The following is an 18276-nucleotide window of genomic DNA, read 5'->3' on the forward strand; positions in this document are numbered from 1 at the left end:
ATATGCTGACCCATTCTACTTCTCTCTATTTTAAAGGCTTTTTTTAAAGAAAGATTTATTTATTTATTTGAAAGTCAGAGTTATGCAGAGAGAGAGAGAGAGAGAGGTCTTCCATCCACTGGTTGACTCCCTAATTGGCCACAACAGCCGGAGCTGCACTGATCCAAAGCCAGGAGCCAGGATCTTCCAGGTCTCCCATGTAGGTGCAGGGGCCCAAGGACTTGGGCCATCTTCCACTGCTTTCCCAGGCCATAGCATAGAGCTGGAATGGAAGTGGAGCAGTCAGGACTCGAACCAGTGCCCATATGGGAGGCTGGCACTGTAGGCAGCGACTTTACCCACTATGCCACAACACTGGCCCCAAAATTGTTTTTTATTTTTGTTTTTTTGGAAGGTAGAGTTACAGAGAGGCAGAGGCAGATACAGAGAGGTCTTCTTTCTGCTGGTTCACTCCCTAACTGCCCTCAACAGCCAGCCAGGGCTGAACCAGGCTGAAGCTAGGAGACCAGAACTTGATGTGGGTCTCCCACAAGTTGGCAGGAACCCGGGTTCTTGAGCTATTGCCACTGCCTCCCAGGGTACGCATTAGCAGGATCTTGGAATCTGAAGCAGGGCCAGGCCTTGAACCCAGGGGCATCCCAAGTGGTGTCTTAACTGCTGTACCAAAATGCCTGCCCCAGTTTCTACTTCTCTCCAAACCTGGGGTCCATAGATAGTCTCTAGCCAGGCAGGTCAAATCCACCATGCAGCCTCTTGTTTTTGTATTGCCCAGGAGCGAAGAATGTCTTTACAGAGTTTTCTGCAAAGGAGGAAGGGGTGGAGGAGCAGGAGTAAGAGAATTCGTGACAGCCTACGTGACCCAAGAAGCCTGAACTATTTCCTACCAGACCCTTCTCAGATAAGCTTGCTTCTCTCACCCAACAAGCCAACAGCCTCTTACTGTTATCTCTGCTTTCACTGTTGAGTATTAATCATACTTATTAAAATGCTCAGATTATTTTTTTTATAAACTGTAAATCAGATCAGTTAGAATAAAATCCAGACTCCTTGCCACAGCCCAGAGGGCCCTGTGGCCAGGCTCCTGCCTAGTCTCCAGCGTCGTACACTCTGATGACTTCCTGCAGCTCCCCACTCCTGCCGTCCTTTGCAGCCTCCTGACCTTCCAAACAGTTCCGACCTGCCTCGGGGCCTTTGCACTAATGATAAGCCTTCCTCATCTTGTCTGGGGGACTCTGGACTCTGCAGTGTGCTCCCCGTCATCCACGTTCTGACTCCAGTGTCGCCTCCTAGAGAGCCCGCCCTTCATAAGTAACCCGTCCTCAGCTTGCTTTCTGTCACATCGCCATCGCCTGGTTTTGTGGTCCACATAGCACTTGTCACTGTCTGAGAATGGCTCAGATATTTCTTTCCTTGTTTGTTATCACCTTGCCTCTCTGGAATTTAAGCTCCGGGAGAACAAGGCTTTTTTTTTTTTGCCTGAGACCAGGTAGAACATCCTGTACATAATGGGTACTCCACAAATATTTGTTGAATGATTGAATGAAATCCAACAATGTAATACAAAGTGCCTAGCATGGGACGAACACATAGTAGTGGCTCACATGCTAGTTCCTCAATCCCACAAGTATTTTAATTGCCATTTTTTGTATGGAGAAGCTGAGGTCCAAGTGTTAAGTGACTTGCCTCAAGCCACACAGTGACTCAGTATTAGAGCTGAAAATAGACACGAGAGCTCCTGACTGCAGACCGGTTTTCAGATATAATTGTCATTGCATTTGATAAAGCGTGGTGTGTATTTTTTAGTTCCTACTCTAAAAAAGCACCCTCTCTTATAGTCATAACACAGCACTTGTGGTTAATACATGAATTTACTTATTCCTACTTTAAAGGTTTATTTATTGGGGCCAGTGCTGTGGTACAGCAGGTTAAGCCACTGCCTACAACACTGGCATCCCAAACGGGCCCTTGTTCAAGTCCAGGCTACTCCACTTCTGATCCAAATCCCTGCTAATGTGTTTGGGAAAGCAGTGGAAGGGCCTGAGTACTTGAGCCCCTGCACCCATATGGGTGACCAAGATGAAGCTCCGGGCTATGGCCTGGCCCAGCCCTGGTCATTGTGGCCACTTAGAGAACAAACCAGTGGATGGATGGTATCTCTCTCTCTCTCTCTCTCTTGTTCTGCTTTTCAAATAATAAATAATTTTTTAAGTTTTCTCCTTTTTTGAAAGATTTTATTTATTTATTTGAGAGGTAAAATTACAGACAGTGAGAGGGAGAGACAGAGAGAAAGGTCTTCCATCTGCTGGTTCACTCCCCAAATGGCCACAACGGTCGCAGCTGCACCGATCTGAAGCCAGGAGCCAGGAGCTTCCTCCAGGTCTCCCACGCGGGTGCAGGGGCCCAATCACCTGTGCCATCTTCTACTGCTTTCCCCAGGCCATACATAGCAGAGAGCTGAATTGGAAGAGGAGCAGCCAAGACTAGAACCTGCGTGCATATGTGATGCCAGCGCCTCAGGTGCAGGATTAACTTACTGTGCCACAGCGCCGGCCCCAGTAAATAAATATTTTTAAGAAGTACGGCCGGCGCCGTGGCTCACTAGGCTAATCCTCCGCCTAGCGGCGCCGGCACACCAGGTTCTAGTCCCGGTTAGGGCGCCGGATTCTGTCCCGGTTGCCCCTCTTCCAGGCCAGCCCTCTGCTGTGGCCAGGGAGTGCAGTGGAGGATGGCCCAGGTGCTTGGGCCCTGCACCCCATGGGAGACCAGGAAAAGCACCTGGCTCCTGGCTCCTGCCACCGGATCAGCGTGGTGCGCCGGCCGCAGCGCGCCAGCCGCGGCGGCCATTGGAGGGTGAACCAACGGCAAAAGGAAGACCTTTCTCTCTGTCTCTCTCTCTCACTGTCCACTCTGTCAAAAAAAAAAAAAAAAAAAAAAAAAAAAAAAAAAAAGTACTATGAGACCCTAACTCCTGCTGGCCTAGAGGGCACAACAACGCAATGATAAGCATTCCTGCACTCCTGAGGGTGTCGGATTTCCTGTTCAACGTGTTTTCCTTGCCTGGCCATCCAGTGGTCAGTAACTGGTGGCCACCATTACTGGCCCTCTCTGAAATCCATCAAGGTTCATTCTCCTGCGACAGAAGCTTCCTCGTGTGAGAGATGGACCATACAGTAGGAACAGAGCCCCAGCTGCAGGCACCTTGACGTTGCCTGCAGGGCTGTTTTCCCATCACCTACTGGGACAGCGCCTGCGTGCTGGAGTCCCCTGAGCAGCTTTTTAAAATCTCCCATGCCTACGGCCCAGCCCAGAAGAATGAAAGCAGAATACCTGATCGTGGTGGTATCTAGGAATAGCAGGTTTCTGTGGGTCCCTAATTTTGCTGCACATTGAAAATCATCAGAGGATCATTAAAAAAAAAAAAAAAAAACAAAAACAAGGGCAACATTATGGCCTCGCAGGTTAAGCTGCAGATTAGGATGCCCACATTGTGTATCAGAGCGCTACTCTGCTTTGGCCCAGTCCTGGCTGTGGTGGGCGCTGGGGGAGTGAATGAACGGAATGGAAGGTCTCTGTCTGTCTCCCTCTCACTCTGCCTTTCAAATAAATAAATGAATGAATAAATGTTTGAAAGATTTTTAAGAAAATGACATCTGGCTTGCACTACCAGTCATTCTGATGTAACTGGCATGGGATACAACCTGGGTATTGGGGACTGTTTTATCATTCAATGTATTTATTTGAGAGGTAGAGAGAGAGAGAGAGAGCTCTCATCCCCAAATGCCTGCCTCAGCAGGGTTAGGCCAGAGCCAAGGACAGAAGCTGGGAATTCAATCCAGGTCTCCCATGTGGTCAGTAGAAATTTGGTTACTTGTGTCACCACCACTGGGGTTGGCATTGGCAGGAAGCTGGAGGCACAACCAGAGCTGGTTGTCAAACTCCGGTACTGTGATATGGGGAGTAGATGTCATATTTGAAAGTCAGAGTTACACAGAGAGGAGAGGCAAAGAGAGAGAGAGGTCGTCCATGCGATGGTTCACTCCCCAGTTGGCCACAACGGCTGGAGCTGCACTGATCTGAAGCCAGCGGTGGGTTTACCCACTATGCCGCAGCTATGGCCCCAGTAGATGTCTTTTTTTTTTTTTTACAGGCAGAGTGGACAATGAGAGAGAGAGACAGAGAGAAAGGTCTTCCTTTTGCCGTTGATTCACCCTCCAATGGCCGCCACGGCCGGTGCGCTGCGGCCGGCGCACCGCGCTGATCCGAAGGCAGGAGCCAGGTGCTTCTCCTGGTCTCCCATGGGGTGCAGGGCCCAAGCACTTGGGCCATCCTCCACTGCACTCCCGGGCCACAGCAGAGAGCTGGCCTGGAAGAGGGGCAACCGGGACTAGAACCCGGTGTGCCGGCGCCGCAAGGCAGAGGATTAGCCTATTGAGCCGTGGCGCCAGCCAGTAGATGTCTTAAATGCTAGGCTAAACACCCACCCTCATTGGGACTTTTTTTAACTCCCTGTGATCAGTCTGCATCCAGGGTTGGAACACAATGCTCCAGCCTAACGCTTCCTCATTCCTGTTTCAGATTCTAACCTTTCCCTGCCTTTCAAGCGGCATGCTCTTGATAAGCCTCTCAGTTTGACTTCCATCCCATTTCTCCTGCTGCAGCCCTGCCACGCGTGCACCTAGAACACAACCCAAAATCTGTCATCTGGCAGTGCAGTCCCTGCGGTAAGGCTCAGTCCTGTCCTGGCCACATGCTGCCAACTCAAGTGTTAGCAAAGAGGAAGGAATGGGAAGCCAGGGCTTAGCGGAGGAGGAAGCCCTCTCCACAGGCACACGGGGGAGCCTTTTCCTTCTCCCTTGCAGAAAATCATGGTGGCACGTGGATGAAGGAAGTATTAATAACCTTCCTAAAGACACACTTCTCCAACATGTGGTGTTTCACAAACCACAACCAGTGCTGTCACTTCTACAGATGGCCAACTTCTGCATTTTGGATGACAGCTTCCGAAGATAGCTCATCTTGCATCCCTAAAGCAGAAGGTACAGCCATGGGGAAGGAAACTCTCCGAGCACTAAGCCAGAGGTCAAAGGCTTCTCACTTCTCCCACATGCTGATCAGGGACAAGAAGACCAACACCAGGCAAAGCCATCAGAGTCAACCAACTGCAAGTTAAAATAAAGCCACAACCAGGGCTTTAGTGGCACAGAGCAGGTAAGGACAGGAGCTTGTGCCCTAGATGGGAGTCCTGGCTCTGTCCTGCCGCCACTCCTTGGATGGCCTTGGGCTGATATTTAAGCTGTCTAGGTGTTGACTTCCGTCTATGTACAATGTGAAGGCAGAGACCGAGGACAGAGACTCTGACTCAAGCCTGCCTTACAAGAGTCACAGTGGAGGGGCAAGTTCCCAAGAGGGACGACACTCTCTCAGCAACAGTTGCGCCTCCCCATCTTCCTCCGAGGCTCTGCGTCCTGGATGTCTGCAGGCTGTGACCTCCACAGCTCGGAGTCAAGTTGCAAAGTCCTCCCCAGGGCGGCCTAGGTGGTGAGGATGAAAGCCTCTGTATTAATTCCCTAAGGCTCCCATAACAAATAACCACCAACCAGGCACTCCGTGGCTTATGGCTGCATCACTTGGATCCCTGCCTCTGCTTTCACCTGGTCTTCTCTCTTCTCATCGCTCTTGCCTCCATGTCCTTTATAAGCACATAATCTACTGGACCTGGGACCCACCCAGATCATCCAGGATGATCTCAAGATCCTCAAGTGAGTTACATCTGCAAAGATTTTTTCTCAAATGTCACCTTCACAGCCTCCAGGAATTTGAACTCAATGTGTCTTTCTGGGAAGACATAATTCAACCCAATACAGCCTCCAAATGGAGAAGTGTCCAGGGCTGTACAAAATCCTACCCCTCCTTAAGGCCCAGGATGAGGGCTTCCTGGTCCCAAAGGCCTTGTCCCTTCACAGCATCCAGACATGACCCCCCACCTCCACCTCAGGCCATCTGGTTACTCCTGTCCTGTGTCTCCTCCCTCTCCCTCTAGACCACCTCTAGAGTCACCCAAGGCATTAAAAATACCAGTTTCTGTGCTTCCTGCCCCTGCCTCCGCCATCACTGCTGCCAGAGCATCAGGCTTTCTGGGGACAGGGCCCAGGAGCATGCATTTTAAGTCATCGCCCTGGGAGATTCTCATGCGCCTGCAACGTGAAGGACCAGGGGCATGCTGTGAGCATTACAACTGTTCTCTATCTCCAGCTGTCACACGTGTATGTGAGCTGACGGGAAGTAGGATTTAAGTGTGTGGTTCTGAAGCTAGGATGCCTGAGTTCTGTTACCAATCAAATCCAAGCTCTGCCATCCACTAACTGTGACTTCAGGCTACTACCTGAACCCTCTGAGCTGCTGCTTCCTTGTGTTAGGATCATTGGAGGCCGGCGCTGCGGCTCACTAGGCTAATCCTTCACCTGCGGCACCAGCACATTGGGTTCTAGTCCCGGTCGGGGCGCTGGATTTTGTCCCGGTTGCCCCTCTTCCAGGCCAGCTCTCTGCTGTGGCCCGGGGGTGCAGTGGAGGATGGCCCAAGTACTTGGGCCCTGCACCCCATGGGAGACCAGGAGGAAACACCTGGCTCCTGCCTTCAGATCAGCGCGGTGTGCCGGCCACAGCGCGCCGGCCATTGGAGGGTGAACCAACGGCAAAAGGAAGACCTTTCTCTCTGTCTCTCTCTCTCATTGTCCACTCTGCCTGTCCAAAAAAAAAAAAAAAAGGATCATTGGAGCACTTCTTTCCTAAGGTTGTGTGAGGATCAAATGCAGTAATGACTGTAAAATGCTTAGAACAGTACCTGGTACATGGTATGCACCCAGTAAATTTAGGCTGCCATGAAACAGAGCAGTTGGGCAGTGGCTTATCTTTTCACTATATGAGAGTACTTCAAAATGTTTGTGGAAAATGAACTCAAAGGTAAGCTTAGGGCTGGCTGCTTTGCCCAGCGGTTAAAATACTTGCAGCCCACACTCTACTGCCTGGGTTCAATCCCCGCTTCACCTTCCAATTCCAGCTTCCTGTCAATGCATCCTGGGAGGCAGCAGTTTGGCTCTTGTAAATGGGTCACTGCCACCCGCATGGGAGGCCTGGACTGAGTTCCCAGCTCCCAGTATCTGGAGCCTTTTCTCTCCCTATTTCGCAGTGTCTCTGTCTTCTGTCCTCTCAAATTAAAAAAAACAGAAAAAAAGATTACAAGATAAGTTTATTTGGGTACAAGGAAAATGAAAACCTATGCATTTTTTTTTTTTTATAACACACATCTTCCTTGACCTTTTGGAAGGCTCCTTGTACTCTTCGATCTTTCCTTCCCGGGAGCATGCCCTGAGCTTCACACCATCATCAATTATTACCGACAGTGGTTGGGTCTTCTTCTCCTCCAGGCTCCCTGTGCTAAGCTCAGTACACACTTCGTCTCATTTTCTCTCTACCTCCATGGATTCAGGCATCTGGTATTGTTGGCTCTCATTTTATGCATAGGGAAGCTGAGAGTCAGACAGGTTAAGTACCTTGTCCAAAGTCCTACTGCCAGGGAATGGCAAGCAGGATGTGGAGTGTCACTTGTGTCACCTTGTGCCCTGCCTCCATTGCTACCCTGCCCCTCTGCATCACCCCAGAAGCATTCCTGAACCCCTCATCAGCCCTAGCAGTCTCTCCAAAGCAATCCCTGAACCTCGTCTCTCAGCTTCCTCACCTCCATCCATCTTTTCCAATGCCTTCCGACTGTGTTCTTCCATTGCCATCTTGGTTTGAGTCCTCCAAGAAAATTTCCTTTTCTCAGAGGAGCTGAATCAGACCAGGTTTCCCTCCATCTGCTTGAGTGCCTTTAAGTCCTACACCTGTCCGAGGGTCTCTCAAACCCAGTCCTCCCGGTCAGCTTCTCCCACTGCCTCTAGTGACCCCTGTATCCATTAGGAGCCTCTGCCCCTCTTCCTTGCCTGTCTCTGTAGCTCCTTCTGGTGGGGGAAACGTGTAGGCCAAGCCAGGGCATCAACCACGATCAGCCCTTGGGATGCCACCCCCACCCTCCAGGAGAGCACAGGTCTCCTGCCACTCTTAATCCTTTCCTTGGCCCCTGGCAGGGCAGGGCATCTCATGCTGCTCCACTCCTGGTCACTGCCCAGGACATGGGGCACCCCATCAGGCACCCAGGCCTTATCACTGTGCAAACACCTCCCCTTTCCCCAGCACTGGTTCTCACCCAATTGGTAATCAGGGTAAACTTCCTCTGACAATTTAGTGAGCAAACATTTACTATGCAACTGCCCTATACGAGGTTCTGTGCTAAGGACTGTGGGGAACGCAAACCCGATCTCCACCTTGAGGAGCCTCAAGACTGGTTGAGGTGAAGCACATGAATAAATGCCACCATGTGCCAGGACGCCTGGTGGCCAGGCACGCCTGTGTCTAATCCCAATCACATTCTTTACTCACTGTCTTACTTGGAGCAACTTACTGGCCCTTTCTGACCTTGAACTTCCAGGGCTATGAGATGAGAATAAGGCTGTCTAGGTTTTCTGTGGGAATTAACTGAGGAAAGAGCACCTGAGACAGAGACGTCAGCGCCAAGCGTAGACGTGGGGATGTTATAGATGAGCAGGGGTTGACTCCCCAGACTCGTGCAGATGTTTAAACCCCAAAGTCTTATGCTAACTGTTAATGGATTAATGCTAGTGTTTGATGGTTTAGGGTGGAGGCTTGATCCAATTATGGAGTCTGAAAGTGGGGACTTTGGGAAGGAATTGGATTGGATGAAAGTACCAGGGTGGAACCCCATGGTCAGATCATGATGGCATTATAAGGAGAGACCACACGAGTGTAGAAGAGCTTGCTTCCTGTCTCTGTCTCCACCATCTTCCCATCTCGCCAGATGCATGAACCAATGTCTGAGCGTGGACTGTGAACCTCCACACTGTAGCCAAAATAAACCACCTTCCCTCCTGAGTTGCTCCTCTCAGCCATTTGAGATGTAGAAACAAATAACTGAGCAATATAGAGCCAATTTTCAGGGATAAATTGGGTGGTCCTTGCATACCACAGGGTCAGCCAATCAGTAAACAAGGATGCATGAACAACCATGTTTTGTGTTCTGTATTGGATAGTGAAGAACACTAATGAAGTATGAAACATAGACCCTTAGTTTAATTGGGGTGAGTTGGTGGCGGTGGTGGTTAGTCAGACAATATCTTGTATCTCTCAACAGCAAGAGAATATTACAGGATAGGTTTGTTTCCCAAGTCCCCACTAATTCTGTGCTTGTAAAGGGGGGATCATCGTGGGCCTGGGGTGCTTGGGAAATTTCTTACTGTTAAGAAATCAGCATGCAAAGTCACAGCAACCTGGATAAAGACATCATCAGCCTTTCGAGACAAGCAACCCTAATGGACAACCTGTCAGCCTATGAGTGTGACCTTAGAGTTGCTCTGGGCTATGGCCTGAGTTTGTGGGGAACATGGGAAGGAAGAGGAGAGAAGGAGCTGGGCCATGGTAGAAGGCACTTGGGGGTGTCTGTGGGTGGGGGGAGGCATCATAAGGTGATGGGCAAGGGGTGGCAGGGATCAGCCAGGACAGACACCTCCTGGTCTCACATGGGCGTCGGGGGAGAGAGGTGATGCTGATGTTCCCTCTGCTCAAACATTCCAGAGAAGGACACTGAGAGGGAACGCAGCGCCATGACGGCCGCATGTGAACTCCGTCTCATGCGAGGCCCATGGACCTTGGTGCATCAGGCCCTCAGCACTGACTGGCTGTGACCTTGGTCAAGTTCTTTGACCTCTTGGAGCCTCAGTTCCCCAGTCTTTAAATGAGAACAAGACATCTGTTTTACGGCGCTTTTAGGAGGATTGTAAATTATGTAACACAGCCTGTGGAATGTAGGTGATTGGGCTCTCTGGCCCCCTCTTGAGCTTCTAAGAATGCTCCAGAAATACAGGGATGACTATACTTAGTGTCTGGCTCCCTCCTCCGCCAACCCATGGCTAAATTAGAATGAGACTATTTATGCTCAAGTCCCTAAAGTTCTGAAATTCCCTGGTCATGCAGAGAGTATAGGCTGTCATCATTTACCTCCCTGACCTCTGGTAGTCACTGTCCCTGCACACTGAGTGCCACGTGCCAGTGCCTCTGGATACTGGAACCTGAGAGACAGGCCCTGCATGAGGGTGGAGGGATGCCCAGAGCCTGGCAACTCCTCCCTTCCCCACCCAGGGTTCCTTCACCAGGATTTGCCTTGGGTGCTGGTGGGTGAGGGAGAGGTGACATTAGCAGAATGGGGGAGCTGGTGGGACCCACAAGGGTGGGTGTGCAGGGGAACTCCCTGAATGCTGTTTGGAACAGGATGGCGCAGTGATAGGATGGCCCACATGGGCAAAGTGTGGCAGCAGAGAGAGGGATCACCCAGACACTAGGGTGTCCCACTCTGGATACACATAAAATACCCAAGCTGTTTTGTAAGGACACCAGTAGCCTGGTCCCTGCCTGTGAGATTCTGATTCTGTTGTCCCTGGTGGCTGCGGGTCCTGGGCCCCAGATGACCACACGATGCAGGTGTTCCCGAGGCTGGTGACTCTCGGACATTCATGTGCCTCTGGGCCAGAGCTCCTTCACTGCTCCAGAGTGCCATGGTCTGAGTGTGTCCCCAAAAATCACGCGCTGGAAACTTAATCCCCAGGGCATCCTGGAGAAGCGATCCCTGTAAGAGGGACTAATGCCGTTATCTGGGGAGTGCATTCCTGGCACAATGAGAGGCCCTCACTGGACATGGACACTTGGCCTTGGACTCCTTGATATTCAGAACCATAAGAAATTATCCAGTGTCAGGTAGCAGCACAAACTGGACTAAGACGACATGTGCAGACATGTGTCTGGTGCTACGTGTGCATTGTGATCACATGGACTTGCTTCCATCCTGGCCTCTGGCAATCCAAAGTGCTGCTCTCTCTCTCTCTCTCTCTTTTTTTTTTTTAGGATTTACTTATTTATTTGAAAGTCATATTTACACAGAGAGAGGAGAGCCAGAGAGAGAGAGAGAGAGAGAGGTCTTCAAACCAATGGTTCACTCCCCAGCTGGCCGCAACGGCTGGAGCTGTGCCGATCCAAAGCCAGGAGCCAGGAGCTTCTTCCAGGTCTCCCACGTGGGTGCAAGAGCCCAAGGACTTGCGCCATTTTCCGCTGCTTTCCCAGGCCATAGCAGAGAGCTGGATGGGAAGCGGAGCAGCCAGGTCTCAAACTGGCACCCATATGGGATGCCGGCGCTTCAGGCCAGGGCATTAACTCGCTGCACCACAGCACCGGCCCCTAAAGTGCTGCTCTTAAACTGAAGTTGGACTCCATACCTTCCCTGCTTCCACATCTCTGGCTCAACTTCTCACCACAGGCAGCAGGGCTGCCGTGTGATCTGGCTTTACCCCTCCCACCCTCTCGCTCTCACTCTTGGCCACCAGACTCTTCTGCTCCTCGAATGCACTCTGTTCTTGCTCTAGGGCTTTGGACCGTGCTGTGCCCTCTCAGAGGCCCCTTTACAGAGATGCTTCCTCTCACCTGCTGGTCCCGGGCACCTGTCCCTCCCTCTCACATCTCCCCTGCTAGAAAGGAAGTTCCAGGAGAACAGAGAACTGGTCTGACTGGTTTGTCGCTGTGCCTGGCACAAATGGATTCTCAGTAAGTATCCATTGATCGAAGGAGTGACTAGGCACACGGAACACGCTTATGTATTAACACTGTGTGTCTGATGTACACAGACATCCACATAAGCCTGTATACAATGTGATTGGAGGCCTGGAGTGGAGAATGGACACGTGGTGCTAGGGAAGAGGTGAAGAGAAGGGAAAGAAATGTTTATGGGACACCTGCCAGCACCAAGCACTACTCTAAAGCTTTTCCATAGGCTTGGCCCTCACAACAACCCACTGGGTGCTGTTAGCACCATGGCAAGGGTCCAAGCCACCAACGGCCAACAGATTCAACACCCAGGGGCTGGGGGCCAGCATCGCTGTCCTTGTTCTACAGGTGAAGAAAGCAAGTCTGAGAGAGATATAGCTTGCCCGAAGTGAGCTGCTAGCAGGTACCAGAGCAGGACGGAAACCCAGGATCAGGGCCAGTACTGGGACCCAGCAGGTTAAATCACACTGCTTGCAATGCCAGATCCCACATCAGCGCGCGGGTTTCAGTCCTGACTGCTCCACTTCCAATCCAGCTCTGTGCTCCTGCACCCAGGGAAGGCAGCAGAAGATGACCCAAGTGCATGGGCCCCTGTTTCTCCTGTGGGACACTTGGATGGAGTTCCAGGCTCCTGGCTTTGTCCTGGCCCAGGCCTGGTCCAGCCCCGGCTGTTGCAATCATTTGGGGGAGTGAACCAGTGGATGGAAGATCACTTTCTCTCTCTTTTCTCTCCCCTCTTGTCCCCCCTCCATCACTCTGCCTTTCAAATAAATAAATCTTACAAAAAGAAACAAAGAAACCAGAGTTCATTGGACTCCAAGGCAGACTGGTTCATTGTATCATTCTTGAAGGAAAAATTATATTAATCATTACCTTTCTCCACTATCAGGGAATAAAAAACCTGGTGAATGCAGCCCCAGATAGCAATGGCTCAGTAACTAATAACAGTGGCAGAAGGAGAAGTGCAGATAAGAAAGGGGAAGCAGGGGAAGCAAATTCAATACTAATAGTTTTCCCATAGATACACACACACACGCACACACACACAGAGTCACACACACACAGTCACACACACACACAGACCCCACCTGATTTAAGTTCCCAGACCATGGGGCTGGTGTTATGGCCTCATGAGTAAGCTGTCACCTGCAGCCCTGGCATCCCATATGGGCACTGGTTCATGTCCCAGTTGCTCATCTTCAGATCCAGCTCCCTGCTAATACACCTGAGAAAGCAGCAGAGATGGCCCAAGTGCTTGGGATCCCACACCCACATGGGATAAAAAGTTCCCAGACCATAACACTTATGAGTGAGGTTTCCTAGTCATCAGGATGTCCTAAGAGTACAAACAACCTATTGACCACCCTGACATAACCCAGAGGGGTTGAGCTGCCTGAGAGGCAGTGGGTCCTTTATCTTTTTTTTTTTTTTTTTTTTGACAGGCAGAGTTAGACAGTGAGAGAGAGGAGACAGAGAGAAAGGTCTTCCTTCCGTTGGTTCACCCCCAAATGGCTACCATGGCCGGCACTGCGCCGATCCGAAGCCAGGAGCCAGATGCTTCCTCTTGATCCTGATCTCCCATGTGGGTGCAGGGGCCCAAGCACTTGGGCCATCCTCCACTGCACTCCCGGGCCACAGCAGAGAGCTGGACTGGAAGAGGAGCAATAGGACTAGAACCCGGCGCCCATATGGGATGCCGGTGCTTCAGGCAGAGGATTAACCTAGTGAGCCACAGCGCCAGCCCCAGGTAGAGTTATTTATTTGAAAGGTAGAGTGACAGAGAGACAGAAAGATCTTAACACCTGCTGGTTTACTCCCCAGGTGACTGCAACATCCAGGTCTGGGGCCAAGGGCTCCATCGGGCCTCCCATAGGATTCAGCAGTCTGAATACTTGGGTCATCTTCCGCTTCTTTCCCAGGGAGCCGGATCGGAAGTGGAGCAGCCAGGACTCCACCCGGTGCCCATATGGGATGCTGGTGTCTCAGGTGGTAACTTCACCTACTGCACCGCAGTGCCAGCCTCTCCCAGAACCATTTCTAAATGGCTAAGTAAGAAATGTCATCTTAAAAACAAAAGCAAAGAAACAAAAAAGAAATCATTTTTAAACATCAGAGCCAGTTGTCAATTAAATCCAGTTAAAATGTATTAAATCCAGTCTACACTAGATTTTGAGGGCTTACAGAGATGACAACAAAGACAGCCCGCTTGCTCAACAAATGCGAAAAGTCTGATCACCCACATGTAGGAGACTCTTACCAAAGAGCATTAAACTGCTGGGGCCACTGAGATGCAAACAGGGTGTGGGGGATCTGTAAGGCTGAGAACGCCACGTTTAATTCTGCGGGCAGTGGGCTTACAGCTTCTTGGCCTCAGGAGTCGAGAACCAACTCTAGGTTTACTGAAACAAGAGCAATCAGTTGGAGGGATGCCGGGGAGTTTCTAGGAGTGAAGGGGAAACGGACCAGTGAGCAGGGGTCTGCAGGGGATGAACTTGGGACTTGACTTCAAACCTCTCATCCCCAAATCCCCGCTCAGAATTCAAACTCCCAAAAGAGGGTCTGACTGGCTTAATCTAAGGCAGAGGCCACCCACCCTGACCCTGTGCAACCTGGGACTCATTATCGTCCAGCCTTCTGCAGAACAGCGAAAGAGAAAATTTCCAAAGAGTAGATACAAACATGTCTCTGGTAGCTCCTCGACATCTCTGTGCATGGGAATAATGGGCTCAACTTGAGCATAAGTATAGGCGCCTGAATCAATACTCCTGTCTGATCTTTACCACAGTCCCATGATCTAGGCATACTCATTGACCCTTCTTGTTTTTTTAAGTTAGCTAATTGGTGTGATGAGTAGTTTTATAATTTTTTTTATTTATTTGAAAGGCATGAAGACAGAGAGACAGAGAGAGAAATAGAACAAGAGGAATCTCCCGTCCGTTGACTCATTCCACAAATGTCTGCAACAGCCAAGGCTGGGCCAGGCTGACATCAGGAATCAGGAACTCCATCTGGGTCTCCCATGTGGGTGGCAGGAACCCAAGTGTTTGAGCCATTAGCTGCTGCCTCCCAGGGTGTGTATTCATGAGAAGCTGGAATGAAGAGTGGAGCCAGGGCTTAAACCCATGCACCCCAAATGGGATGTGGGCATCCCAAACAGCATTTTAACTGCTGTGCCAAATGCCTGATCCTAGCCCTTCATTTGGAAGATGAAAAAGAAAGCCTGAGAGGTTAAATGACTTTTCTTAAGAGGTGAAGCTCTTTTTTAACACTAATTCCCATGTCTTTTTACTTGCTGTATGATTTTCCTGTGCATTACAATCACTGACGTGGCTGCAGTATTGAGAGAGAGAGAGAGAGAGAGAGAGAGAGAGAGAGAGAGAGAGAGAGAGAGAGAGGAGAGAGAGGGAGAGAGATGAGTTTGAGAGTTGTTGGAGGAAACCATTGTGAAGGAACGGGCCAGGCTGGGCTGGTAGGAAAAAGGGAGGAAGCAACTAGATATGAGGCACAGGAGCTCAAAAAATACTTTGCAAACTCAACTGAGCATTGGAACCACATGGGATGTGGGGGCAGTCTGTTAAGACCGCCAATCCCAGGAGTCCGTCTCCAGCCTGAATCAGAATCCTCTCTAGATGGTAACAGGGAATATATAATTTTGCTATTTTTTAAAGGTTTATTTATTTGAGAGAGAGAGAGAGAGAGAGAGAATTGTCAATCTGCTGGTTCACTCCCCAAGTGGCCATAAAGGCCAGAGCTGGGCCATGCCAAAGCCAGGAGCCAGGAGCTTCATCCTGGTCTCCGATGTGGGTACAGGGACTCAAGCACTTGGGCCACCCTCTGCTGCTTTCCCAGGCCACAGCAGAGAGCTGGATCAGAGGTCGAGAGCAGGGACTTTACCCACTGTGCCTCAACGCTGGCCCTGGAGTACATGATTTTAAACCACACACCCCTTCTCCGTGGAAATGATGATTCTGCAGTGAGCCAGACACTGGTCAGTAGACAGGCTCTTGGAGACCACTGACCTGTTAGGTCCTTGTTTTCTAAATGTCCTTTAGTCCGGTTTCTCATCTTATCTCTGCTGTTGCAGTCAAGTGTTATCAAGGCACAGCCTTTGAGTGCTTGCCATTTGTACTCATTCGATTTGGAGTCATCTATCTGCAGATCTCTTCTGAGGTCTCGGGAATGAAAACGGGGACAGAGAGGTGCGGTGGCTCCTAGCCGGCCCCTTATTTTGTTAGTATGTCTGGGGCTGGTGGCTTTTGGCGGGGACTCTTGGGAGATGCCTTTATCAGCTTTTCCTCCGTGGACAATACTCCTGGCTTCTCACCCTCCCTTTCACTCTAGTTAAGTCTCTGGAACAAACACACCCACGTCTGGCATCTCTGAACTTGCGCTGAAGACGTGCTGTTCCAGGAGCCTGGCTCAGCGTGCAGCGTCTCCTGCTCACCCCACCCTCCGGTCCTGTTCACGGGCTCATTGGTCTGGACACGTGAGAGCCCACGGGTGCGGGGCGTTTTCTCCAGGATGTGGCAGGACTGACTTCTCAGTAATTGCTGGAGCTTAAAAGAACAGTGGTCTCTGGGGGCGGGGACCCAGTACGGGCTGGAGAATGGATTTATGATCCCAGCTGCCTCCTCCCCTTCCTGACCGGGAGGGGCCACCTTAGGTTGAGTAAGAGAGGGTTTCCCAAACTTCAGTTGTTTGAATACCTTTCTCATGACTTTTGCCAAATCTGCATATGACCTGTCCGTTATTTAGTTTCTAGTTTTCAGTACACTAATTAACATGTTTTGTCACAGTACTGACTAGCCCCACTCTAGCCTGACCCTAAAACACAATGTTTATGAAGCCCCTGATTCATGAAATGAAGTCTGATATGCCACTTACTTATTTTTATTTTTAAAAAAATATTTTATTTATCTGAAAGAGTGGTAGAGAGAGAAGGAGAGGGAGAGAGAGAGAGAGATGCGTCTTCCATCTGCTGGTTCACTCCCCAAATGTCTGTAATACCCAGGGCTGGGCCAGGTTGAGGCCAGGAGCCAGGAGCCAGGAGCTCCATGCTGGTCTTCCATGTGGGTTGACAGGCACCAAAGCACTTGAGCTGTTATCTGTTGCCTCCCAGGGTGTGCATTAGCATGAAGATGGATCGGAAGCAGAGAGTCGGGGACTTGAACCGGCACTCCAGTAGGCTCAGGGCATCCCAAATGAGGACTTAACTCGCTGCACCACAGCGCATGCTCTTCCCTATGTGTTTTTTCAGGCATGCACGAAAGTCAATACACCCCTCCTGAAACTGTGTGAGCGTCTGCTCACGGACTGTCTAATCCTCCCCTCTGCTACTAAGGGTGGATGTAGCACTCTCTGGAAGCATCCTAGGGACGCCCCTGAGCTAAGAGGCGGCTGACTCTGGGCCCCTCCATTCACCACAGCTTCGTGCCAAGCAGAAGCACATTTTTTGAGAGTCTATTTACCAAAAAGCTCTCCTTGCATATCCTCCTGCTGCAGAAGTCAAGGTTCAGAGCGGGACACAGAAGCTACCCAGGGGCTGGTGGTGTGGCCCAGCGATTACACTATGGCCATGGGAGCACTGGTTCCTGTCCTGGCTGCTGCACTTCAAATCAATAAACGCGTTTTTTAGAAATATATTTTTTATTTGAGAGAGTTACAAAGAGAGAGACACAGAGAGAGAAAGAGATCTTCTATCCACTGGTTCATACCCCAAATGGCCATAACGACCAGGACTGGGCCAGGTAGACACCAGGAGCCAGGAGCTTCTTCCAGGTCTCCCACATGGGTACAGGGCCCCCAGGCACTTGGGCCATCTTCTGCTGCTTTCCCAGGCGCATTAGCAGGGAGCTGAATCAGAAGTGAAACAGCTGGGACTTGAACTAGCACCCATATAGGATGCTGGCATTGTAGGTGTGGCTTTATCTGCTATGCCACAATGCCAGCCCCCAAAATCAATATTTTTTTAAAAAAAGCTACCCATAATATTTCAATAAATAAATAATTATGTAATTGTTAGAAGGGCTGGGAATGGAACACTCTCTTGGCACCCAGAACTGAGCTTCAATTCCTCCCTAATTGGGAGGCTCCTAATGAGATGGCTCAGTTTCAGAATTCACCCCAAGCTTGTCATCTGGGGATCCGGTAGCACCTCTACCTCCTTGGCCACAAGACCCACTGGGTCCTGGTGGATCTGGAGGCAGCACACCTGCCTGCTGCTGCAGGTCCCCGCCCCTCGCTGACCCTGCCTCCCAGCACAGTCCCAACAGCAGCACGGGGCGGGGCGGGGCGGGGGGGGGGGGCTGCCCTGGCTCTCTTCTATCTTTCAAATCTCTCATCAGCGAATCTAATTTGATAGGACGTGTTTACATCTTCCGGAGTCCTAACTGCAGGGGGTGCTGCAAAAGATAGGTTACAGCTCTCGCAAGCCTTTGCAGTAAAGGAAGGCCCAGTCATGGGTGGGAATGGAAGCTGGGAGCCATCAATCACATGCAACACGCTGCCTCCCCGTGACAGTTCTACTGCTGGGAACCGGAAATCACCAAGCCAAGGGGAGCGGAATGCAATCAGTTG

At 50.6% G+C, this 18276-nt stretch overlaps 1 protein-coding gene across 1 annotated transcript in view; it reads right to left on the reverse strand.

Annotated features, from left to right (window-relative positions):
* The window catches only part of TMED10 (transmembrane p24 trafficking protein 10), a 54738-nt gene extending 47992 nt beyond the window's left edge, over positions 1-6746 (reverse strand). The window contains 1 exon segment of the mRNA NM_001082408.1: positions 6731-6746. The gene's annotated coding sequence lies outside the window, so the exon portion shown is untranslated.
* Between the last annotated feature and the right edge of the window lie 11530 nt (positions 6747-18276).

The sequence above is a fragment of the Oryctolagus cuniculus genome, chromosome 20, assembly GCF_051225735.1.
Source record: "Oryctolagus cuniculus isolate XC-2025 breed Fujian yellow rabbit chromosome 20, ASM5122573v1, whole genome shotgun sequence".
Taxonomy (NCBI): Eukaryota; Metazoa; Chordata; class Mammalia; order Lagomorpha; family Leporidae; genus Oryctolagus; species Oryctolagus cuniculus.